The 14,543-nt window shown below is 40.0% G+C and overlaps 1 protein-coding gene across 2 annotated transcripts in view; it reads left to right on the forward strand.

Moving 5' to 3' along the window:
• LEPR (leptin receptor) overlaps nt 1-14,543 on the forward strand; it is a 139,037-nt gene that overhangs the window by 28,498 nt on the left and 95,996 nt on the right. The window contains exon 1 of one of the 2 annotated variants that reach the window (XM_045477714.1): nt 4,898-4,925. The exons of the other annotated variant lie outside the window; for it this stretch is intronic. The gene's annotated coding sequence lies outside the window, so the exon portion shown is untranslated. Of the gene's footprint in view, nt 1-4,897; nt 4,926-14,543 lie in introns of those variants that run through there. 2 annotated transcript variants of the gene reach the window in all.

Here is a 14,543-nt window from a genome sequence, read left to right on the forward strand (position 1 = left end):
ACTAGAACAAGTTGCCCATTTGAACACCACTTGACGTTACACTATTAGATACTGAGCCACTAAATGACCAGTGTATCAAGCATATAATTACAAGTAATATTATATCTTAAAATAAAATTTCTCTTGTAATTTTCCTGCAATTGAAATGAAAAATGACATTCACATGTACACACTTTGCTCTGCCTGGTCCCTGGCCCCTCCACCAGAGAATGTCTATATGCTCTAGTGGACCCACAGCCCCATCCATATTTCACCCTTTTTGATCTGTTCCGTGCCCCTAGAGGCTGTCTGTGGACTGCAACACCCAGGGCCCCTTGCCCTTGATTTCCAGTTGAGTTCAGGCAGGATGGAGGAGATAGATGTGGTCTTTTTAGCTTCACTCTCTCCATTCTTCATCATGGCAGGCCATGGCTGCCTTTGTCCCAGATCCAGCTCCTGTTGTCTCCTGCTCTCACTTGGCTCCAGAAACACTGTTCCCTTTCCCCACCCCTTCAGGCCCCAGAGAAGTAATGGCTTCCTGCTGTGGCTATTTCTGGGTAACTCATATCCCTGTTGGAATTTTTAAAATTTTGCCCACACCTCTGTAAATAGTCACTTGACTGAAGTACTTTTAATTTAACCCCTCCAAGGGTGCCATGTGCTTCTTGTCAGACTTCTGAGTGATACAATCAGTGTATTCTTGTCTACTCTTTCTTCCTGGGAATGATGACCGCCTCCCCCCACTTTTTTAACTTGACATAATATACTGCTTACTTCTTTGGCCTTAAAAACGCTCTTTATTTTGTAAAATGATACTGATAGTACAGAGCATTATTTTCCCTAAATCCTTTCTTGGCAAAAGAAAAAGTTGGCAAGCCTGTGCTGGTTCACCACACATTTTTGAAATTTCATTTGTGAAATTTCATTTTTGAAATCCAGAGCCTGGGAACCATTGATCTAAGTGAGTGTTTGACTTTGAAACATGAAGGGAATTCAGCTGTATTTCATCTTACCTCAAGAATCTTACAAATCTGGGGCAAGTGGCCAATGTGAACGATGTCAAGGCAGGCACTCAAGTTTAGTTGTTTACATAACAGGGTCTCAGTCCTGGTAAAGAGGGAAATAGTATCAGGGGAAAATAGAAGGACGTTTAAAAGCCAAAATGGTTGTTTTCTGCATGTTTCGGTATTGCATTTCACTGTCCCTCCAACGGGGGAAGCAAGAGAGGAGAGGGTAAGAGCGCACCTGGAAGTTTAAACAAGACGTTTACAGGACTTTTCCATGAAATTTGAGTGACTAAGAACTTTTATGTTCACAGATCCAGAAACGTTTGTATTTGCACTAATCCAAGTCCTTTTTATTATAAATAATTGCAGAAGCTCATTTATAGATGACTCCATCACTAAGCAACGGGCTTTGGATGTTTGTATTTGTTGGTGTTTTAAATTCAATGTGTTTCATAATGTCAAGTACAGCCAATTTGTAATTGAAACAAAATTTCCAAAGTACCCAACGTTTGGGCAGGGTAGAAGAACATAGGGCGTTATTTATCGTAGTTCAGTCTCCTTGACTTTAAAATTCTTCTTTGTTGGGAATGTAATATCCTCTTTTGTTGTGTCATATCACATTTAATTTTGACTGCAGAGACATTAACACATGACTTTTTCAGCTTTCGTCTGTTTAAAAATATATTTTTTGTTTATGTTCTCATTACTTCTTTTCTCTGTGTTTAGCTTGAGAAAAAGACACAAAATAGTCTTTTGAAATTCATTCTTTCCTTTATGCACTTTTAAGAAGGAATTTAAAAGGACCAGATAGCTTAGTCATAGAGAGAATTTTTTTTATGCAGTTATAATCCAAACAGAAGCTACTGTCCATATTTCATGGAAGAAGAATTGGCGAACCCAATAATTTTCTTTCTCTTTACATTTCTACTACTGAAACAAATTAATAGAGACTTTAAACACTGACTTATTTCTTCTTTTATCTGATAGTAGAACCCACTGATGAAAAACTGGGGAACGATCAGTAGCCATGTTTCCCATCTCGGGGAGAGACATAGTAAAAAGGAATGAAACCCACTCATACTGAGCAGCAGAGAGAAGAGATGGAGAAGGCTAATGGTAGTGTTAGAGTTCATGAAGACCAGCTACGTGTCTGCTCTTCTGGTTGTTTAGTTGCTCAACTCTTCCTGATTCCATGAAATAAAAATGCCCATTCTTGGCTAAGCTATTATATTGAGTCAGCCATGCATAACTTGAATTAGCTTAAGCAAAAGGAGGGAATTAAGGAAAGATCTTGAGGCAGAGTTGATCAACTAAGCTTCATGAAGGCGGGAGAAAGCTCTCTGGGAGGGACTCAGAGCCATGGTCCAAGAGGTGGGTATCATCAGGATTCACTTTTTCCTCATGTGACCCCTGCCCCTCTTCTGCCTGGACATCATGCTCTCTGTGGAGGAATGTTCTGATATATTACTTGCTATGTTTTTCCGCAGTACTCTTCATTTATTTTCCCTATAACACTCTTTCATCGTGGGCATTTTTTTGTGTGCATTGCCACAGGAGATGTGATAATAGACTGTGTCTTGAGTCTCAGAAACACAGACTGGGAGTGAATTCAGGCTCTGAAGACTAAGAGAAGTATCCTCAATTAGGGGAAAAGAAGAAAGCCAAGGGTAAAACAAAGAGAGCTAAGTTGGTACACCGTTGAGAAAGAGGCCCTGCATACTGTATATGAACCCTTCACTAATCAACACCCTGTGAGTGTCTATATTGTTTGGTGTCTTAAACTGAATGTGTTTTATAATATCAATTACAGCCAATCTATAGTTGAAACAAATTTTTGAAGTATCCTATGAAGTTTATATCTGAGGACTGAGCTCGATGGGGGAGCAACAGACACTCTCAATGTGTGGGAGAAACCTAAGAGTGGAGAGGATCCAGAGTAGAAAGAGTGGTTGCCCTTTATCCTAAATAGAACTAGGGATGGAGAGAAGACCCTAATGGCTCAGCAACTTGGGATAGCATGGGGCAGCATGTCTGTGCAATGAAGGCAGTCAAATCTGAAGTAGCCTTGCAGAGTTCCGACTTGACTCACTGAGGTGTAGGGACAGTAGCATCATTCCTGAGAATAGCATGGGCGTGCTTGTGGGTTAGAAAGCCTTGCCAAGGTGGCCATAGCCCAGGTAGTGGTTGGAGAATATTTCTCGATTCACTTCAGAAAGGCACTAGGGGCAAGCAGGGAGAGTCATTGATCCTGAAGTGACCTTTGGCATGGACCCATGTAGATCAACATCTGAAAAACAGACAGGATGAGGAGTCCCATGTGAAATTCAATACCTGACCAAGGATCAGAGCTTTTGCTTATATTGGGCCCAGCTGATGTTTCTCTTACTGTCTCCTGCTTAGAAGTTAGAAGAGAAGTTAAGGGGAAAAAAGAGGAACCTGAACTCATTGAGGTTTGGTTTCTATCCATTGGTAAAACAGGATATCACTGGAGAAATGGAGTTCAGTTGCATACAAAAATTGTCATATTTGCTGAACATCTGCTTGCGTGGCCTGATTTTCAGATTATGTCTTCTCCCCCAGGCTGAGATCTTCCATGTGGCAGAGAACCTGGCTGCTGGAAGCTGCCGCTCACAGCCACACTTATTCACCACCATAGGAGGGGAAAATGCTGCTGAACCCTTTGACTCCCCCCCCCTTGATCCTCCCGACCCAGCTTCTGTTTGAAAAGCTTCAGAGATCAATGTTCACTACCCTTCCATTGGTGTTCCCACCCCATAGAACTGTGAGATACTATGACAAATCCACCTGGGTTTAAATCCCTATGGACCTTAATGGAAAGTGGCCGGTATTTCTGATAGCCTCGGTGATTGGTACACACATACTATAAATGAATTTTCACATAGCACAAAGCCATGTGCAAGGTGGCCTCTGAAGCCAGGATGCTGTAGCAGATCCATGTGCTTGGAATCCAAGGGGCAGCAGTTCACCACCAAAGGAAATACTGTGACCAGAGAAAGAGAAAAGGGGGAGCTGGCTGGGAAAATAGTAAGTCTCCCCCACAGTCTGTACTGGGTAGCTATCTAGTAGGACCACACTAATAAAGGCTTCCTGGGGATGCCTGGGTGGCTTAGTCAGTTGAGCGTCCGACTCTTGATTTTGGCTCAGGTCATGATCCCCGGCCATGGGATTGAGTCCTGCATTGGGCTCTGCACTGAGCTTGAAGCCTGCTTGTGATTGTCACTCTCCCTCTCTCTGCCCTGCTCCCCCCCCCTTCTCTAAAATTTAAAAAAGAAAAAAATTAAGGTTTCTTAATGTCACATCAATATGATGAAGGTAAGTAAAATAATTAGTAAGATACTTACTGTGTCTTTTATGACCCATTGGTTCAGAACTAGAAACTGGGCTCTGAAACAGAATAGAACAAAACAACAGTGACAACAAAAACACTTAGCCTTTTCATTGTAAACGTGTGTAAACTCTGTAGCAGTTCAACGATGAGACTTGGTTTATAGGCCATGAATGGGCCTGGTGGTTTTTGCGCTCAAATCTCATTATATGCCTGCAGAGAACAAAGTGCTTTGTGCTATGTGAAAATTAGTTTATAGTATGTGTGTACCAATCATCAGGATTATCAGAAATACTGGCCACTTTTATTTAAGGTCCGTAGGGACTTAAATCTGAAATGCATTTCTATGAAAACTTCATTTCGCTGCATAATTCTGAAATGATTCTAGCCAACTGTTTATTCACAGCAGCCTTTTCAGGCAATAGTCTAGGAGTAATTTCTCTGCATGTCTTCTTCTCCTTGTCCTTCTTCTTTTTTTCTAAATAGGCTCCACACCCAGTGCAGAGCCCAACATGGGGCTTGAATTCACAAACCTAAGGTCAAGACCTGAGCTGAGATCAAGAGTCAGATGCTTCACTGACTGAGCTAGCCAGGTGCGCCACAACATTTATTTTCTTAACTTGAGTTCTTATTATATTCTTTCAAATGCAAGGAAATAATAATTACTTTGGCTTAAGTATAGAGTCTGGAGAATTTTGTAATCTGTTTTACACCCTGGTACCATTTCTGATAAGGAGGTAAATAGATGATAAATATATGAATATAACACTGTGTATCCTGACAAAAATACTGACAATGCAAAAAAATAAATTCCTTGAAGAAAAGTCCTATTTTAGTCCAAGCTCTGGTACTAATTTTAACCTTGGAGTTAAGTAATTTGTATCCTTGGTACTAAATTGTAAGCAAACAATCCAATTAACTTGCCTTTCAACTCAAAACAGTTTTTTGATCACAGCTGAAATAGCTACTATGAATTTCCTTGCTGTTATGTAGCTTTTTAGGCATTCAGGATAATAACATTTCCTCCACATTGGAGCCAGTAGCATCCAAGGACAAGAAAAAGTGTTCCAACAGATTAGGAGCCTAAATGAGTTACAAACTGGGGCAACTGCCCAGTGAGCAACAGCCAACAGTAACTGGGCTGCCCTGGGCTTTAAGGTGTATCTGAAAGGATCTAGATCTTGGGAGTCATTTCCAAAGAACATGTAATCTCACACAGATATTTTCAAGTAGCTTTTTTTTTGGGGGGGACTATAAAGTAACATATGATTATTCTGGATCACTTGGAAAGGTAAAAATTAATGACTAAACAAACTCATCAATTTCTCAATCGAAAGATACCTCCTGGTAACATTTTGTCATATTTCTCCTCATTTTTCATGTGAATATATATTTTAAAATTCATTGAAATTATATTACATATATCATTTCTATGATATATATTCTACAGAAATTTAGAATAAAATTTCTTTCTGGTATGCAAATTTTAAATAGTACTATAGGTAAATACTCATTGTACAGTAATTATCCATAAAATAAAACATTTTTTGCTTTTGTTCTTTTTAATGAAACAAATTGAAAATGTACAATTTGTCTATTTATTTTATTTTATTTTATTTTATTTTATTTATTTCATTTTAGTTTTTAAGTTTATTTATTTGTTTTGACAGAGTGCACATGCACCCATGAGCTGGAGAGGGGCAGAGGGAGAGGATTCTTAAGCAGTCTCCACTGGTCGGCCCAGAGCCCACTGTGGGGCTCCATCTCACAACCATGAGATCATGACCTGAGCCAAAATTGAGAGTTGGACATGTAACCAACTGAGCCACTGTGGAGCCCCAAGCCTCTTCTGTTTTAGTCCAATGCATATTCATTGAGCAATCCAAGATACTGTGATAAACTTTTAGGGGATAGAAAACCAAACATTAATAATAATACATCATTTGCCCTCAAAGGCATTTATGTAGGTATTATACACAACTAACTGGGTGATGATAAAATGGACACACAATAAATTTCTAAGTGATCATGGACCATAGCTACCATAGCTCCAATTGGAGAGCTTATAGGGAAGAGTCAATTTAGTTGGATCTTGGAATATTGGCTAAGATTTCACCCAGCAGATGGATGATAGTAATGGGTGATGGTTGAAAGAGGGGTGTTGCGGAATGGAGTAAGAACACTTAGGATGGGACAGCATGAACAAAAGCAAGAAGTGGGAAAAAAAAAAAAAGCAAAAGTGTGTTTAGGTAACTAGGAGTTGTCTTTAATAGCGGGAGAAAATATTGGTCAATTAAATCTCAGAATGAATTTGAATACCAGAGTGAGTTTAATCTTTAAACTGTAGGCAGAGGAGAACCACAGATACTTCTGAGCAGTCCATAAAATGATGAAGTCTGTATCTTAAGAATATTATGTAAGACCTAAAATTCCTACACGGAATGATAGATGGCCATTTGGGTGTAGGTAGGTGTTCAGGTAACTGTTTAGAAAATTTAGGAACTGTTTAGATATTTAGAAAAATATCGTTTTTTAAAAATGTAAATTGTAGATATGTTTTTTTCTCACTGCACCCCAAGAATACTTGTTTAGAACTCTTAGAAGAGCATAAGGGTGGCGACGGCGGGGAGGCAGGAGGGGGAAAGGCACCAGCCAGCGGCCGGGCCAGCGCTGCTCAAGTTTCACTTTTAGTCTGTGGGTTTGCTCCCCTGCCCCGCGCAAGCTTTCCCGGGATAAGTAGCGTTAGCGGGCAGGGAAGAGCTAGGTGCTACACGGGTGGAAATGATGGATGAGCCTCGGAAAAGAATGAGCACGGCTTCCCATCTTAGCTCCTACCACTATCCTGGAAGCTGCCAGAATTCTGGAGTGTATTTCCCATCGAAAGTGTGAAAAAAATCAATGGACACCCCAGGAATGGAAGGTGGTTTGCAGACGTGTTACCTTGGAGGCACTGTTTGAACCAGAAAGCCTTCCTGTAGAACCATACCGTGGGCCACTCAACCGACCCTTGGGTAAACTCTAACTGCTGTACCCCCACACCATCCCTTATCAGCTTGAAGAAGCCAGTAAGGTCATCATCCCTGTCCCCTAATGGCAGGAAAGGTGGCCGAGGTGGGTCCCTGGATTCACCACAGCAGAGTGAAGCCAGCATCTCAAAACTGGGAGTTCATTCCTGGTCCATCAAGGCTGTGCAAGCTGACTATACAGAAGAAGCAATCTGCAACTCCAGAGGCTCTGGGAGACTGCAGCCCTGCTTTAGTCACTCCGGAAGTTGACTAATCCACGCATGGCAAAAGCCTGAGGAGTCGATGGTCCGGTGGAACAAATAGACTGCCCATATTTTCTATATCTGTTTCCTTACTGTGATGCACTGTGACCCTTTGTCTCTCACTGTTATTGTGATTCTTCTTCTACTTTTCACCATAGAATTGGCAGAGGCCACCCTGGCCAGCTGGGAGTGTGATGAGAGGTTTCTGATAGCACTCACCTTCCCTTTGTGGATAGGATGCTTCGTTGGTACCAACATGAAGAATCAATGGCCCTGGGAGGCTAGAGAATTAGTTCCCTGCAAACCTTATAGTGGAACAGAATACCCCAGTCCTACTACTGGGATTTGGCTCCACAAAAACTCAATTATTGGGAAAAACTGTCTTGCCCAGTAGGGCAGAAAGTCTACCATCTCTGTTAGGAACTTGACATGCTTAGAGCAAAGATTTTATAACTCAACCACCTGGGAAACCCAATGGTGGGGGTCCCCAGAGCATCTTGAGCCAGATCCCCACCCCCTGCCTAACTTCTCTCATCTCCGAGAGGCCTGGGACAATGTCCACACAGCTATCAAATGGCAGGCCTCAGGTGGACTATACTGTATATGTGGAAAGACAGCCTATCCAGTACTTCCTTCAGGCTGGTCAGGGTCATGTGTGCTGGGAACTATTAATCCATCTTTCTTCCTGCTCTCACTTGCCAGAGGGGAACATTTGGGAGTCCAAGTGTATGGGGACAGTGAGACTCAAAGGAAATGACATGCCCTATAGCACTGCTAGGAATCTACCCAAGGGATACAGGAGTGCTGATGCACAGGGGCACTTGTACCCCAATGTTTATAGCAGCACTCTCAACAACAGCCAAATTATGGAAAGAGCCTAAATGTCCATCAACTGACGAATGGATAAAGAAGATGTGGTTTATATATGCAATGGAATACTACTCGGCAATGAGAAAGAATAAAATCTGGCCATTTGCAGCCACATGGATGGAACTGGAAGGTATTATATTAAGTGAAATAAGTCAGTCAGAGAAAGACAGATATCATATGTTTTCACTCATAGGTGAATCTTGAGAAAATTAACAGAAGACCATTGGGGAGGAGAAGAGGGAAAAAAAGTTACAGGGAGGGAGGCAAACCATAAGAGACTCTTGGATACTGAGAACAAACTGAGGGTTGATGGGGGGTGGGGGAGAGGGGAAAGTGGGTGGTGGGCATTAAAGAGGGCACTTGTTGGGATGAGCACTGGGTATTGTATAGAAACCAATTTGTCAATAAATATATTTATATATTTAATATAATATTTCTCTATAAATAAGTATATTAATTAATTTATTATTATTATTTTTTTTAATGTATATTTATTTTTGAGACAGAGAGAGACAGAGCATGAACAGGGGAGGGTCAGAGAGAGAGGGAGACACAGAATCTGAAACAGGCTCCGGGCTCCGAGCTGTCAGCACAGAGCGCGACGCGGGGCTCGAACTCACAGACTGCGAGATCATGACCTGGGCTGAAGTCGGACGCTCAACCGACTGAGCCACCCAGGCGCCCCAAATTATATTTAAAAACAGAGAAAAACAAGAAAAAAGTAACAAAAGCACAATGGTAAGTGTACTTGGAAGAGGCACAGGAGCCAAGTGAAAGAGCCCCCAATGGCCCAAACTAGAACAATTTGAATAAAATATTAAATAATGTAGTATATTGTGTTATAACTGAAAGTGTAAAATATATACCATGAACTGATACTGATATAAATAACTGACTGAATAAATTTTAACATGGGAGAGAATAGAAAAATCTCTTGTGTGGAATTCCAAATAATTTACATAGACACACCCCTCTCAGGAAGGTGGAGAGTAACTCTTCAGTTTGTAACTGTGGACTAAATATACTGACTTCCTTAAAAAGAGTACAGTATGGAAATGGGGAAAAGAGTAACTTAGCAGTGGAGAAAGTTGAAAAACACCTACAGCCAGATGATCAAGGTTAAAACCAACAGTGGAAAATCATGTTCATAGCATATATCTTTCATATGATGTGATGAAAATGACACTTTAACTCTGTGGCTTTTCCTAAACCTCAAGCCCACAACTCCAGTTTAATCATGAGAAAAATCTCAGCCAATCTAAAGTGGAACACATTCCACAAAGTACGTGACCAAAAAATATGTGACTGAAAAAGTGCTCTTCAAAACTGTCAAGGTCATTAAAAGCAAGAAAAGCCTAAGAAACTTTCACAGCTAAAAGAAAGCTAAGGAGACAAGATGACTATATTAACATGGTATCCTGGATAGAATCCTGAATAGAAAAGGGACATTAAGTAAAAAATGTTAAAAATCTAAATAATGTAATGACTAGTGAATCAGTAATCCATCATATTGGGTTTCTTAGTTGTGACAAATATACCATACTAACACAAGATGTCAACAATAGGGAAGACTGGTTATGGTGTATATGGGAACTCTCTGTGCTGTCTCTAACTTTTTTTTATAAAATTAAAATCATTCTAAAATAAAAAGTTTGTTAAAGAAGTAAAAAAAAAAAAAAGAAGAGCATAAGAATTTACTGAAGTATTTTAATGTCTAAACTTCCTTATTGGGAGTATTTGTTTTCTTATCATTTATAACTTGACAACATAATGTTCATTTGTTCTGTATATGTTCCCTTTGTCTTTCATAAAATCATTTATTCACTCAAAAAACATTTATGGAGCAACTTTATGAGTAGAATATTGTATTATATAATGAGGATTATAGAAACTGTCTTCTGGATAATTTGGACTAAATTCTGGGCCTGGAGATAGCATTTTAGTAGGAGGAATTTTGAATATCATTCCTTTCAAGATAAAATTACTAGCATTTCTAATAGCTAAACTTCACTAGTTGATACTCATTGTCCTGTTTATTAATATTTGGAAACTCAGATTTTCTTTATTTGTTCTTCAGTCTCCTTTCTAAATGTTTACAGTGTTTTTCTTTTTTGGTTTTTACTATTAGAGTATTCCATATCTCTTTGACATTACTAATGGGGTATGGAATATATAACTGATCAATATCAAGGTAAATTTGCTAAATACCCCTATACCCATAGATACTAATGGTTCCTGTAGAGTACTGGTGCCCCAAACTTAAAGGATTTATGTACAATTAATGTGAAAGTTACAGCAGAGCATATACATTATAAGCTGTCAAATTACTTAGTAGTTCTTTGGCTGCTTAACTGAACTCATTAAAGTCAAACATGCATATGTATGTTTAAATAACACTCCACATCAATTAATTTTTCTGTTTCAGATTTACTGATTCACCCCAATTGTCTTGAAAATAAGATACACACACACACACACACACACACACACACCACACACCACACACACACACACACCACACACCACACACACACACCACCCCCCCCCCCCACACACACACAAACACACTTTCTATTTACTTGTTTGTTGCAAAAAAAACAGATGCAGGCGTGGGTGCCTGGTTGGCTCAGTCGATTAAGTGTCTGACTCTTGATTTAGGCTCAGGTCATGATCTCATGGTTTGCGGGATCAAGCCCCATGTCAGGCTCTGTGCTGACAGCATGGAGCCTGCTTGGGATTCTCTCTCTTCTCTCTCTCTCTCTCTCTCTCTCTGCCCCTCCCCTCCATGCAATTCCTCTCTCTCTCTCTCAAAATAAAGAAATAAACTTTAAAATTAAAAAAAAAATAGCAGATGCAATAGGTAAAGCAATCCTCATTTTTGGAGGGATTGTTCATGCTCTGTGAATGGTGAATCAACTCCCTGGATGGTAGGTAACATTTTTACTACATAACTTGTTTTTTTACAGCCCAAAACCTCTTCACGTAAATACTCTGAAGTTGCAGCTCCAAGCCTTAGATTCTTTGATATGTGCAGCCCTAATTACCGTCATTCTGATCTAAGGTCTTTCCTACCCAGTGTCGTCTTGCAGTATTTCTGATGGACAATCCTTTAGTCTCTATTTAAAAATACCTACTGACGAAGAGCTCATTGTCTCACTGGTAGCCCACTCTGCTTCTAATGGCTATGATAGCTGGAAGTGATTCCTTTGATTTGGTTTAAATCTGGCTACCTGTGCTTTCCACTTGCTGATTTTAGTTGGCTTACAGGGTCTATGTAGAAACATCTATCACGTCTTCATCGTTGTCTGTTCAGTGTTGGAAGTAAACTATCATTCTTGCCTTTCTCCAAAAGCTAATTATCTCTGATTTCGTTTGGCATGCCCGTTAAAGCACAGAGTTCTCTTTCCCTACCCCAGAGACTTTTGTTCATTAGGTCTACGATGGGCCCCAGGATTTTTGTCTGTTTTGTAGTACAAGCTGTGTAGTTTTATCAGCCTGTTTCCTGTACCTAGAATTTGAGGGTCCAGCAGCTTTTTCTATCTCTTTAAATATAAGCTGGCAGAATTTCCACTGTATAAAATTCTCAAGGACCTTATAGGTGTCCTATGTATGTTACAAGGAATTCACTCCAGAAAAGAAGAGGCTTATCCATAGATCTTCCCTAGATAATACCATTTCTATTTGGGGGATATGAGGGAATTTATGAGTCACATACTTAATCTCTTCAAAGAGCCACTGTGTGACTGAATACTCTGATTTTTTTATTCTTTCAGAAGTATTAGCAAAAGGTTGACCAGCCATATTTTTGGCCTTCCTGGCCACAAATCTCTCAATGTTTGTACCTTTCAGAGACTGGCTGAGCCAAGAATTTCTCAATCATCAAACCCTGGTTCCTTTTTGTTTAAGAATTCTTTTTTCAATTTATTTTTTCTTCTTAAATTTTACTGTAGGTAGCAGGAAGAAGCAGGGACACATCTTCAACACTTTACTTGTTGTATCCCCTCTGCTATATGTCCAATTAATCCCCTCTGCTATATGTCCCCTCTGCTATATGTCCAATTAAATTGTATCCAAGTTATGCTTTCTACAAAACTGCAGGACACAATCCTGCTAAGCTTTCTGCCACTACATAACAAGGATCTCCTTTCCTCAAATTTCCAATAACACGCTCCCTGCTTCCTTTAAGTCCTCACTAGCAGAGTTGTTAACAACTGTCTTTCTACTAATAGTCTAAGACAGTGTAGGCTTTTTCCATCACGTGTCTCAAAATTCTTCCAGTTTCTGCCCACTGACCAATTCTAACACCATTACCACATTTTTTTGAGTTTTTGTTATAGCAGCACTCTGTTTTTAGTCACTAAAATCTTTTGGAGTCCAACTAGAGAAGCAGAACCGGTAGGAGATACATAGTAAGATATTTATTGCAGGGCATATGTGGTTGTAGGGACTAGCTAGGCAGGTCCAAAATCCAGAAAGCAGACTGTCAGGAAAGGCAAGCTGGACTAGTCATGGTCTGAGGCTTCTGTCCACAGGTGGAATATCTTCTTCAGGGAATCCTCAGCTCTGCTTTTTCAGCCTTCCAATGGACTAAACCAGGCCCTCCATGATTATTTAGGATAATCTCTCTTGCTTGAAGTCAGTTGATTATGGACTTTAATCACATCTACAAAATATCTTCATAGCAACACTTAGATTAGTGTTTGATTGTATAACTGGACACTGTAGCTGAGTCAAGTTAACAACATCAAAAAGACTATCACAGGGGCACCTGGGTGGCTCAGTTGGTTAAGCATCTGACTTCGGCTCAGGTCATGATCTCCTTGTCTGTGAGTTTGAGCCCCACATCTGGCTCTGTGCTGACAGCTCAGAACCTGGAGCCTGCTTTGGATTCTGGGTCTCCAGGTCTGTCTGTCTGTCTGTCTCTCCCTCCCCTGCCTGTGCTCTGTTTCGCTCTCTCTTAAAAATAAATAAACATTTTTAAAAAATTTAAAAAAAAATACCGTCACAGTATCCTATATTATACTTCTTTCACTCACCACAACTGCCTCCTCATACACACAACAAAGTAATTTTCACTTGGACGTTCAGGCTTTAAAGGGATTTCTTCTCAGAGTTATCTTAAGAATCAAGATAAAATATTTCTATTTTATTGGCTTGTGGCACACAATAGTTCTTCAATTAGTGGTGACAGCTTTATGAGCTGCAAATTATTTCTCCATGAGGACTTAAAAGTTCAATGTACATTAGATATAAATTTCTTTTTGTTGGGAACAGCATTGGCAGTGTTTTAATAGTCTCTCGCCTTGCTGGAGACCAGCAGCACTGACATCACCTGGGAGCTTATTAAACATGCAGACTCTAGGGCCCCACCCCAGCACTACTGAATCGGAATATATGTTTTAAATAGCCCTCATCTGATTCAGGTGCACGTTAAAATTTGAGAAACACTGGTCTGCTGCAATTGCCTAGTTTCTTAACTGTTACCCCTGACATTTGCCTTTTTCTGTCACACTTCACATACCCAGGATGTGCTTTCCTTCTACAAATTTGAAAATAATTCTGGAGCTAAAAGTTTTCAATATTTCATCATACATAGAGGTTGAAGTCCAAATGACCTTCAAAATCCGCATGGCCTTCAAAGTTCTTCCTATTAGACTTCTGTGTACTTTTCCAGGTACACTTTTCTGAACACACCCAGGGCTACACTACTGGGTGTGATTGTAGTACCTTGTGATGTGTAAGGTGCTATGCCTTTTCTTCTCTGTGCCTTTCTTTCCATTCTATGTTCCACTGAATGGAGTGCCCAACACCAACCTGGCTGAACTAGGGGAATCCTCCCTTGACTCCTTGAGGGTATAAAGGACCCATGCTGTTTATCTTGGTAATTGTACCTGATAACATAATAGATACTGATTATTTGTTAAGAGAAAAATAAATGCTCAGAGTATGACTACCCAAAATAGTTTCCAGCGATGCTGTGAAAGATAAATGTGGTTAACAATAAATAAACATAATAGAGTACTAGGTAACAAGTCCCATTATAAAGGCATAGTTATTGTCTCATTGCATTTCA

This window comes from Leopardus geoffroyi, chromosome C1 (genome assembly GCF_018350155.1).
Source record: "Leopardus geoffroyi isolate Oge1 chromosome C1, O.geoffroyi_Oge1_pat1.0, whole genome shotgun sequence".
NCBI lineage: Eukaryota > Metazoa > Chordata > Mammalia > Carnivora > Felidae > Leopardus > Leopardus geoffroyi.